At 38.4% G+C, this 11,921-nt stretch overlaps 1 long non-coding RNA gene across 1 annotated transcript; it reads left to right on the top strand.

Annotated features, from left to right (window-relative positions):
- Window positions 1-2,860: 2,860 nt before the first annotated feature.
- Window positions 2,861-10,845, top strand: LOC140513662 (uncharacterized). The gene is made up of 3 exons (XR_011970271.1): window positions 2,861-4,305; window positions 6,862-6,937; window positions 10,691-10,845. It is a non-coding gene; the product is annotated as an uncharacterized lncRNA (long non-coding RNA).
- Window positions 10,846-11,921: the final 1,076 nt, after the last annotated feature.

Raw genomic sequence — 11,921 nt, 5'->3', positions numbered from 1 at the left:
TGCTCTATCCACTGTACCACCTAGCTGCCCTTACTTGAAATTAGGATTTAAATACATGTTGAATAATGGGAGGGGGGAGTCATTACTGAATTAGTAATAGTAAAATCAATGAGCACATAATTAATAGATTTTGGTTGTTTCAGTTGTATCTGACTCTTCATGACTCCATTTGGGGTTTTCCTGGCAAAGATACCAGAGTAGTTTGCCATTTACTTTTCCAACTCATTTTCTAGAAGAAGAAACTGAGGCAAACAGGAGTAAGTGACTTTCTCATGGTCACACAGCTAGTAAGTATGTATCTGAGGCCAGATTTGAACTCAGGAAGATGAGTCTTCCTGATTCTAGGCCCAGCACTCTATCTACTATGCCACCTAGCTGCCCTGAAGTAATATATAGTCAATGATTAATTTTATAATGTCATGTAACTCTGAAATGCTATTTAAATGTTAGTAAAAATTCCCAAATTACACATTTAATACAAACAGTAACAGAGGAAAAAATGAAAATTTGCTATTGCATAAGTTTGAAGTATATCATCATAACTTCAGTGATGGAATGGATGCTAAGGGTTATCTAGCCCACTCCTCATTTTAGAGATAAAGAGCCTGAGGCCCAGAGAGCTTAAGCAATTGCTCAAAGTAACACAGGTAATAAATGTTAGAGTCAGGATTTGAACCCATATCCTCTGACACCCAATTGGGGTGCTCTTTGTACTATACCAGATTGCCTCATATAGATAGATAGATAGTTGGATAGATACATAGATAGACAGATTTTAAAAACTGTATTTATTTAAACAAATAGCAATAAGAAATTTAATAAGAGTTGTTAGGACATTGAAAACCTATGAACGGCAGTAGAAAACCGAATTGCCCAGAATCTAAGAGATTTAACTTGAAAGTGTCAATGTATTTTAAATATGACTATTTGCAATAGATAGATAAAAAATAGATGCTGCCCTAACCCTAAATACTCTCATCAGGAGGATTGAAATGGCTTTTCAGCCCATGATTTTGAAATGCCTCACAAATTGACACACATCCCAGCCTGCCTTGCTTTCATGATTTTTACATTCCATATTGGGGCTGGGTGAGGAGTGAGATGATGGGATTATCTGAGAGCATCCCTGGCAAGGAGAAAAGACTTTATCCTGATTGACATTCTTAGGCCCCTGAAGAACATCTGCTGGATATCAGGTTTGATGTTTTGAAACAAAAGGGGGGAAAACCCAACAACCTATAACTTTATGGATTTTCATCTCAGATTGGTTGAAAGAGGAGAAAGGGAAGGAAGGAAAAATATTCAAGGAGAAAATATGTTTTAAAAAACCCAACCTACTTGAAATAAAAAAAATGAATGTACATTATTTTGAAGCATTTTAAGAAGTTTACTTAGGTTATAAGATAAATGCTAATGATTCAAGAGATGAATGACTTCATACATATAAACTTATATGGCAGATTGGACTAATAAATATACCAAATAGAGACACAGTATTCTTTCAGGTGAATGTTCAGAAATTTAAACAAAAGAATGAACACAGTAAGATATTCCTTTCTCCCTGAAGACAGTCTGTATTTATTTCTTTTTCTTTGGAAATCATCATTTTTTCATAACCCTGTGTCTTAGACTTTCTCCTGATACAAAAAGCATTTGTTATTCTTCATGGGCAAATTTTTTCCTTGTTTGGTTGCTTGCATTCAAATAATCTTGGAATTTCAACATATAAACATAAGAACCATTCAAGATAGTGTCCAGTTTGTACAAGTACATAGGCTCAAAAGACTCAATCTATAAACAGTAATGGAAACAAGTAAGACTCATATCCCAATCCAAAGAAAATAGGGCTAGGGCAGAGCCAAGATGGTGAACTGAAACTAGGGACTCACCTGAGATCTCATCCATATGCCTCCAAATATATTTTTTAAATGACTTTAAACAAATTCTAGAGCAGCAGAACCTACAAAAAGATGGAGTGAAGCAAATTTCCAGCACAAGACAACTTGGAAGGTTGTCAGGAAAGATATGTTGCAGCAGCGTGAGAGAAGAGGGTAGTCCAGAGCAGGCCAAGCTAGCACAGACTCAGCCCCAGCAAACCCAGAGTATGCCCTAGGAAGACTGAATTACTTGCAGCAGGCAGTTTTCAGACCTCTTTGTCACAGATGCCAAAGACAACTTAAAAGTCAAGAAAGGCCTGTTGCACTTGGGTGAGAGTGGAGTCCAGTTCATCCCAGGCCCAACAAACTGGGAGCAGGCCTTGGAAGTGACTGAATCAGCAGCAGCAGCTGTAGCAGCTACTTCTTCTTGAGCTCTCAGTCTACATAAGGTAAAGGGGTCAAACAAGTTGTCAGAAGGAGATTACAGGATTCTTTTTGGGGCACTGAGGCAGGACTCTGTTGTTTTGCCAATACTCTGATCCAGGTTCTGAGTGGCAGTGCCAGGGTGAGGAGAAGTACTAGCAAAGCAGATCTTGCAGCCACAGTGGAGGGGGAAACCCTCCTCACAGTTCCAGGGCAGAAAAGAATGCTTGTAGTCACTCACAGACCAGAGCACAGGTCAGGAGAGTAATAAATATCTCTCCTTAGATCATATCACCTTGGAAGAACTGAAAACTTACAAGTCCCTAAAAATATCTCTGAAAACAGCTGCACAAAACCCCTGAAGCTTGGGACAGTGTACCCTCCACCCTAGAAGCAGAGTCCTGCTCTAACAAATACTTAAAAGTCAACTAATAAGCTGGGAAAATGAGCAAACAATGGAAAAACTCTGACTATTGAAAGTAACTATGGCGACAAGGAAGATCAAAACACACAATCAGAAGACAACAACAAAGTCAAAGTCCTACATTCAAAGCCTCCAAGAAAAATAGGAATTGGTATCAGATCATGGAAGAGCTCAAAAAGGATTTTGAAAATCAAGTAAGAGAGGTAAAGGAAAAATTGGGAAGAGAAAGAGGATGATGTGAAAACAATCACGACAAACAAGTCAACAGCTTGGTAAAAGATAGCCAAAAAATAATGAAAAAAATATCTTAAAGAACATACTAGATCAAATGGTTAAAAAAAAAAAGGTCTAAAAAGGAGAATTGCCTAAATGGAAACAGAGGTCCAGAAGCTCATTGAAGAACATAATTCTCTGAAAATTACAATAGAGCAAATAGAAACTGATGACTTTATGAGAAATCAAGAAACAATAAAATAAAACCAAAAGAATGAAAAATAGAAAGCAATGTAAAATATCTCATTGGAAAAACAACCAACCTAAAAAATAGATACAGAAGAGATAATTTAAAAACTATTGGACTACCTGAAATCCATGATAAAAAAAAAAGAGTCTAGAAATAATTTTTTGAGAAATTATCAAGAAAAATTGCTCTGATATTCTAGAACCACCATTCTAGAATCCACCTCCTTAAAGAAATACCCAAATGGGGGGGGCGGAGCCAAGATGGCGGAGTAGAAAGACGCACATACACATAGCTCCGAACCCACAACCCATAGAACGGCTACAGGGAAGTAACTCACGGTGAATTCTGTACCCAGAGGGAGCAGGAGCGAGGGAGATTTCTGTTCCAGAGAGACCTGCAAACCTCTCGTGGTGGGGTTCCTTAGCGCTGCGGACTGGGCGCCGGGACTGGGAGCTGAGTGCAGCCCTGCCCCCTCCAAAAGCCCTAAGGCTGGAAGCAGCATTTGAATCTCAGACCCCAAACACTGGCTGGGAGGATCAGGAGGCGAGGTGGGTGTGAGGAGAATATTCAGAGGTCAAGTCGCTGGCTGGGAAAATGCCCGGAAAAGGGAAAAGAAATGACAACAGAAGGTTACTTTCTTGGAGAACAGACATTTCCTCCCTTCCTTTCTGATGAGGAAGAACAATGCTTACCATCAGGCAAAGACACAGAAATCAAGGCTTCTGTGTCCCAGCCCACCCAATGGGCTCAGGCCATGGAAGAGCTCAAAAAGAATTTTGAAGAAATACCCAAATGGAAACTGCCCAGAATACTATAGTCAAATTCCAGTACCCAGAAAATGTTGCAAGCAGCCAGAAAGAAACAATTCAAGCATCATGGAACCACAGTAAGGAAAACACAAAATTTAGTACCTTCTTCATCAAAGGCTTGAAACATGATATTCTGGAGGACAAAGAATTACAACCAAGAATCATCTACCCAGCAAAACCAAGTATAATTCTTGAGGGGGGAATGGATATTCAATGAGATAGAAGATTTTTAAGCATTCTTGATGAAAAGATCAGAGCTGAATAGCAAATTTGAATTTCAAATACTATACTCAAGAGAAGCATGACAAGGTAAACAGGAAAGGGAAATCATAAGGGTTTAATAAGTTTAAACTGTTTACACTCTTACATGGGAATTTTATATTTGTAACACGTGATATCTTTCTCATTATTAGGGAAGTTAGAGAGAACGTATGTAGACAGAGGGCATAGGTATGAGTTGAATATGGAGGGATGATATCTGAAAAATAAAATTAAAGGGCAAGAGAGGAATATACTGGGAGAAAAAGAAAGGGAGAGGTAGGATTGAGTAAATAATCTGAAATAAATGAGGCAAGAAACAGCTTTTGCAGTGGAGGGAAAAGGGGAGGTGAAGGGAAGTGAATGAAACTTACTCGCATCAGAGTTCAAAGACGGAATAACATGCACACTCAATTGTGTATAGAAATCTATCTTACCCCAAAGGAGAGGAAGGGGATAAGAGAAGTGTTTGGGGGTGATAGAAGGCAGGGTAGATTGGAGGAGGGGGTAGTCAGAAGCAAAACTCTCCTGAGGAGGGACAGGGTGAAAAGAGAGAGAAAATAGAATAAGCTGGGGGAGGGGAGGGGAGGGAAAGGAATGGGATGGAGGGAAGCACAATTAGCAATAGTAACTGTAAAAAAATTTTGAAACAAGTTTGTTTGATAAAGGCCTCATTTCTCAAACATATAGAAAACTGAGTCAAATTTATAAAAATAAGAACCATTGCTCAATTGACAAATGATCAAAAGATGTGAACAGTTTTCAGATGAAGGAATCAAAGCTATCTTTAGCCATATGAAAAAATACTCTAACTCACTATTGATTAGAGAAAAGCAAACCAAAACAATTCTGAGGTACTACCTCATACATATTAGATTGGCTAATAGGACAGAAAAGGTAAATAAGAAATATTGGAGGAATGTGGCAAAAATGAGACTTTAAAGTACTGTTTGGTGGAGTTGTCAATTGATTCAACCATTTTGTAGAGCAATTTGGAACTATGCCCAAAGGACTATAAAATCACACATAGCCTTTGAGTTAGCAATACCTCTAGTAAGTTTGTATTCCAAAAGAGATAAAAAAACAAAAAGGAAAGGGATCTATATGGGCAAAAATATTTGTAGCAGCTATTTCCTGGGGGTAAAAAATTAAAAGTTGAGGGGATACCCATCAATTGGAGAATGGTTGAACAAGTTGTGGTATGTGATTATGATGGAATGCTGTTGTACTATAAGAAATGATAAGCAGGATGCTCTCAAAAAAGCTGGGAAGACTTGCATGAGCTATTGCAACGTGAAATGTACTGTGTACAAAGTAACAGCAATATTGTAAGATGATCAGATGCAAATGACTTAGCTTATTCTCAACAATACAATGATGCAAGACAACTAACTATGAAGGACTTATAATGAAGAATGACATCCATCCCCAGAGAAAGAACTGTTGGTGTCTAAATACAGATTGAAGCATACTTTTTTAAACTTTCTTAATTATTCTTGAGGCTTTCTTCTCATTTGTTTTCTTTCACAACATGACTATTATGAATATATTTTGCATGACTACACATGTATAACCTGTATTGAATTGCTTGCCTTCTTAATGGGGGGGAGGGGGGAGGATGGAGAGAGAGAAAGGGAGAGAATTTGGAACTCAAAGTTTTACAAATGAATATTAAAAATTGTTTTTACATGTAACTGGAGAAAAATAAAATAATAAATAAAACAAAAAAATAAAAGCAGTTGTGTAAGGTGTAACATATTGTTGCTTAAAAAAAAGAGAGAATAACGATGAAGTACTCTGTATTGTTTGGACTCATCCAAAACAATTAGATTACTTGTAACTGCAAAAAAAGAGACATTCAAAAATAGACAATCTGAGTGCCATGAACAAGCACTCTAAGTTAGAACAAGTTAAGTTAAATTCCTGCTAATCTTTGGAGAAAAGAAAATTCCAAGGAATAGTGGTACAAAGTAGAAAATATTGATGAAAGTATTGTTAGCAGGGGATAATGACTGATATGCTATTGGAACATTGTGGGGGAAAGTACCTCAATATTCTATTATTTTATGCTTTTCTAATAGTTTATCTAGAGTCAGCAAGGCTTCTCAAGGGAAAGCAAATTCCCCTACTCCTCCCAGATGGCTTTACCATAGTCCTTTACAGTACTACCAGACTTTATAGAAGCACAATCTGAGAGATATCTAGACTCCTGATTCCACAATAGTGACATACACTATTAAGAAACTTTTTCTAAAAGTGTCTTCCAGGCTCTGTGACTGATTGGATTCATTTCATTTGGTTAGGGTTTAATTCTCCACATTCTTGCTCTCTTCTGCACAACTCTCTGTTAGCCTTGTCTCTCTTTTTTCTTGTAGTGTTTGCTTCCTGTTGTATAAAGCATCACCACTCACAATCATCCATCAGATTCTTTCACTACCATCTTGTGGTGACTGTGACTTCAGTAGTTTCATTCATTGTCCTCTGCCATCAGGTTTCTCACAGTCTTCCTTAGCCCTGCTTCCTATAATATTTCTTGGGTCCTGACAGATAGTCAGTTTTGTTGCTAGCTCTCTTTTTTGATCTTCTCCATTCTGTCATTCTTTTCAGCCTCCAGGACTGATGTTGATTTCCCTTCCTATGGGACCAACTTTGAAGGAGCTAGGGATATTCCTCATGGGAAAAGGTAAGAGAAAAGTGATAATTCTACTTGTGTTCGCAGTTCAATGGATGCCTCCATTTTTATTTTTAAAATTATATATTTTTCAATCAGTAAAATCTACCTCTCACCCTCCCACCATCCCATCCCGCTCATAGAGAATATGAGAAAAAAATATAACATCTGTCAAAAACATGCATAGTCAAGTAAAACAAATCTTCACACTGACTATGTCCAAAAGCATAAATGACTCATTCTGTACTCTGAGTTCTTCTCTATCAGGAGGGAGGTAGAATGTTTCTTCCTTAGTTCTTTAGAATTCTGATTGGTCATTATGGTGATCAGAGTTCCCAATTCTTTCAAAGTTGTTTGTCTTTATCATATGAGTCTAAGACCTGGAACCTTCTAATGAACAACAAAGCTGCCAATTAACACCTCTCCCACCCTGGTAGCTTGATTGAGGACTGGGAACAGGGGTGGCTGGGAGAATGTAGGGAGAGTCCTGGTATGGGTTTTCTTTCCCTGGTGCACAGCCTATCTTTGTCCCAGAGTTCTCCACCCAGTGAACCTGGGACCAAACTCTATACCTGGTACCTATAGACTTCTTTTTTTATGCTGATTTGGACCAGAAAAAAAATGACTCACTTTGACTTTTCCTTGGATTTAGCCACAAGATTTGACATTTTGCATTTTCTAGATCTATTTGGAGGATGTTTTTGGAGGGGTGGTAGGAGAGAAGTTCACTATTAGGCTTTCTCCTGTTGCACCATCTTGGCTTGATCTCTGCTTCAATTATTTTTAAAGCTTCTTTACATAATGGTTCCTGGGCTTCAGAGCCCATATTTCAACAGTCTTCCTGTCATGCTGCTATACTCCATCCTCCATCTCTGTATTCCAGGGCACTACATTCCTGATCTAGGGGCTAATGTAATCTAGGGGCTCCAGATTCATCACTCCCCTATGTATGTAAGCTCCTTGAAGCAAGGATTGTCTTACTTTGTGCACTGGCCAGCTCCAGTGTTTGACATAATGCCTGACATATAGTAAACAATAAGTACTTTTTAAAAAATTCATTCATTGATTCACAGGAATAAGAATACTTTCCCCTTGTGGGTCTCATGCTAGTCCAACAGTTATTTGCTTCTTCTCTCCCCTGGGACTTGGCTGGTGTATCTCTTCTTTGTGTCAACAATTCTTTATAGGTCTCCAGAGGAGCATCTAATTCTTTCCCAAATTATTCCTGCCTTCTCCCAAGGTAGCTGGCCTGGATTAGTTAAATTATTGAGGGCTGCTTTGCTAATCTCCTAGGAAAGACATAGGGGGATGGAGCCAGAACACCAGTGCTGCCAGCTCAACAGTGAGGGAGAGATTTTAATTCATGTGTTTGTTTGTTGTTCCAAACAAGATTGGAACCTATGGAATAGACTCTAGACCATACAGAGGCAAAGCATAATAGCTGAAAAGAGCAGCACAGCAGCAGAACGAAACAGAAGAAGGTACATTTCACTCAAATTACTCAGTCTCAGTCTCTAAACCATTTATTTTGGAGAACTCATGGAGCCAGATTGCCATTTTCCACTGCACTCTACTTATAAATCCCACTTAAGGGACTTTTGTGGAGAGGGAGATATGGATATAGTAGAGAATGAACATTTTGAGCCTATTGTAAAAACTTCACATGGAATTTGATAAAATTAGTGAAATAATAAAAGCTCTATTAACTCAACTGTAAAGTTTGTTAACATTATCCAAATGAGAAGGCTACAAACTCCTTGGTAGCAGAAAGATGTCAAACTCAAAGGACACTCCATCCTGAAGCACAGCTGGTTGAAATTGTTCCAGGAATGGCAGATGCTGGGAAACCATTTTCCCCATTAGAAATCTGGGTCCTGTAGTTGTATGTTGCCAAAGGAGCTATTGTGCTTCAGAGAGAAAGAAGGGACCCTTCTGCCACTCTACTGAGACTCATTTCTGATTATGGAAACTATAACTACACATCTTTTACGAATATGGTAGTCTTTAGCTTAATAAATATTATACAGTGCCTGTGGCAGAGTTTTCTGTGTGTTGTTTGACACATACATGTTTTTGATATGACTGCCGTATTTATTCCAGTGTGTTGATGTTTTTAAGAGTTAAAAAACAAAACAAAACAAAACAAAAACCCAACCCTCTGTAGTTTTCAGTTTAACACAGATGGACCCTTTGGTTTGTATGGTTTGCAACTGACCCATTAGAGGATGTGAATGATGAAACCATTGAATACTGAAGCACTTTTTCCTTATATGTAGAAATCTACACTTAAATACTGCAATTTTTAGCGGGCATATAGGTACATATATTTTCCTCTTTATCTGCTTTAACCCTACATTCTTCATACTTAATAAGAAAGACCTTGAGCAATAAAAGACCTTGAGCAATAATAGACACCAATATAACTTTTCCCCTTGCGCTACTGCTCTAGAAGACTCAAGCGGTAGGCATGCTTAAAGTTTGTCACAAGAATACACTGGGCAATGTTTAACAACTAGCTCTCTGAGCATAAAGGGGGTACCACAAAACACTTTTAAGTTTAATAAGCACACTTAATATTTTTTCCATCACTTTCTTACATATGGACAATCAACAAAACAATATATCAAGCCCTGATTTGTGGCATTTGCCAAATTTCTGAAGTACAGAGGCTCCCACTTAAAAGTTAGCTACCAGCTTTTTTGAACTGGCTCCAGCACAAACTTGTAAGGTATTACTTGGCATGGGCTCTCAGATGGCAGATGACACAGGAGAAAGGTCAGCCTTATAGCTAACACAGAACCCTAGCCCTTAATTTTATCATTCAGCTTTATGCAATTGAGTGGTGAAAGAGTCCCAGTCTCTTTGCTTCTTTTTCATAACACTGTATCTCAAATCCCTAACCTCTGGAAGAAAACCACAATGTATTTTCTCCTGCAGAGTGGAGTTGGCTTCCCTTGGCTGGGATCTGACAGTCTACCCTTGGGCCAGTCCCTACTTGTATCCTCTCTAAGGAGCAAGCACACACCAGCAACTGCTCTGGCTCCTGGCTAGTATTGTCATCATCCCAGGATCAGATTCTGCCACAGAAACATGCATTGCAACCTTCTTCCTTTAAATGCTTTCAGAATCTTCTGCATTTCCCTCTTCAGGGAAGGATGTCATTGGGCCCAGCTTTACATTGAACATTCCTGATTCTATCCCGTTGCTTACTCCTGTTCTCCTCTCAGGCTGTCTACTCTGTAATCTGTCCTGCAAGATGTGGTTGTGGGAATGAGACACAATTTTAGATACGGCCAAGTGAAGTCAACAATAGTTTATTGAGTAACTGCCATGTGCCAGGCACTGTGCCAAGGGATGGGGATACAAAGAAAGGCAAAAATTGTTCTTCTTGAAAAGCTCACAATCTAATGGGGGAGGTAACATGCAAACAATCAGGAAGAAACAAGATATATATTGATTAAAATAGAGGTAACCTCAGAGGAAAGATCTAGCATTTAGGGGGATCAAGAAAGGCTTTTTAGTGGTGGTGAAATTTTAGATAAGATTTAAAGGAAGCTAGGGAGCCAAAGAGGCAGAGGGAGAGAATTCTAGACATGGGAAATAGCCAGTGAAAATGCCAAGTCTCTTGTGCAAGAAACAGGAAGGAGACTGTGTCACTGGATCATAGAATATGTATAGCTGAGTAAAGTATAAGACTGGAAAGGGGTGGATAAGACAATGCATATTTATTGTAAGGGTTTTCTTTTCCTTTTCTTTTTTTTCCAGTGTGGATGTAAGGTGGGAGGAGGAGAAAATAAATGATGGTTAATTGAAACACATTTTAAAGGAGAAGTAACAAAAAGACTTTTCAGAAAAACACAGGTAGACAAATGGACTGATACAAAGTGAAATAAAAACAATCAACATTATTCTGTGTCTACAAGAATGTAAGTGGACAGATTAAGACAAAAATGTAAAACTTTCTTATTGTTCAATTTTTTCCATGAAAATTTCCATAACTCTCCAGCTTACCCTGATTTTCCCTTCTCTGGACCTCTACTACACTAAGATTTATTACTATATTGTTTAGCATTTAATTTTTTTCAGATGTGCCATGGTATTAGTCTTCCCTTTCCAGTTAAATTACAATGTCCTTGATGTCAGGGACCATGTATTATAACTCTCTCCTACCCTGCACTCATCCGACAGGAGAGCCCAAACATTCTCAATTTATCGACTGGTTGAGTGATTGAGGCATTTTGTTTAGCATACTCATGTATGCCTCACATACATGGAATATTCAGTGGATGTTTGTGGATTTGATTTGTTGCTTTTTAAAAAATACAGCTACTTGAGCGGTGTAATATGTATTCATATAAAAATATGAAGTCTATACCTTGGTCTCAGATCAGAGAAGACTTACAGATACATAGGCTCTGTGATGTTAACAATACACAATTCTGACCAGGATTCAGGGGTCTACTGAAACTGGCTTGAATTGGCTTGTGTAATGGCAAGTAAAATAGGATCTTTTGCTGTTTTTGTTTTAGTATAATCAAGAAGTATAATGCCTCTATTTGAACATGACTGAGGAGAATCTTTTAGATAGTAGTAGAGCCTGAGAAGATTTGTAAGAAGGTCCACACCTTTTGTTAATGAAGCCCTTGTGCTTAAGGGATGTGATGCTGCTCTAAAAAGTATATAAACACTGAGGTTGAGGTTTTACTTTGGAGCTCAGTTTTTGTAATAAGGTTTGAAGATTCTGGAAAGCTGCTAAAGGAGTGCCCTGACTTTAAAAACCCAGATGTGATGCTTCGCTCTCTGGTAACAGTGCTCAGACAGCTGTACCTGCCTGTGAATTATTATGGTTAGGCAGAAGAAGCCATGTTTGTTGATTTCTTTGGGGCTTACTGACTGGCAGTGTTGTTTGGCCAGATGAGAACTCTGGGAAGCCACTAAAGAGTCCCCTGGCTTTGAGAACCCTCAAAGGCTTCCCTGTCTGGTAACTGTGGTCAGG

This window comes from Notamacropus eugenii, chromosome 7 (assembly GCF_028372415.1).
Source record: "Notamacropus eugenii isolate mMacEug1 chromosome 7, mMacEug1.pri_v2, whole genome shotgun sequence".
Lineage (NCBI taxonomy): Eukaryota > Metazoa > Chordata > Mammalia > Diprotodontia > Macropodidae > Notamacropus > Notamacropus eugenii.
The sequence above is the reverse complement of the archived record's forward strand: the minus strand, read 5'-3'. Positions and strand labels throughout refer to the sequence as shown.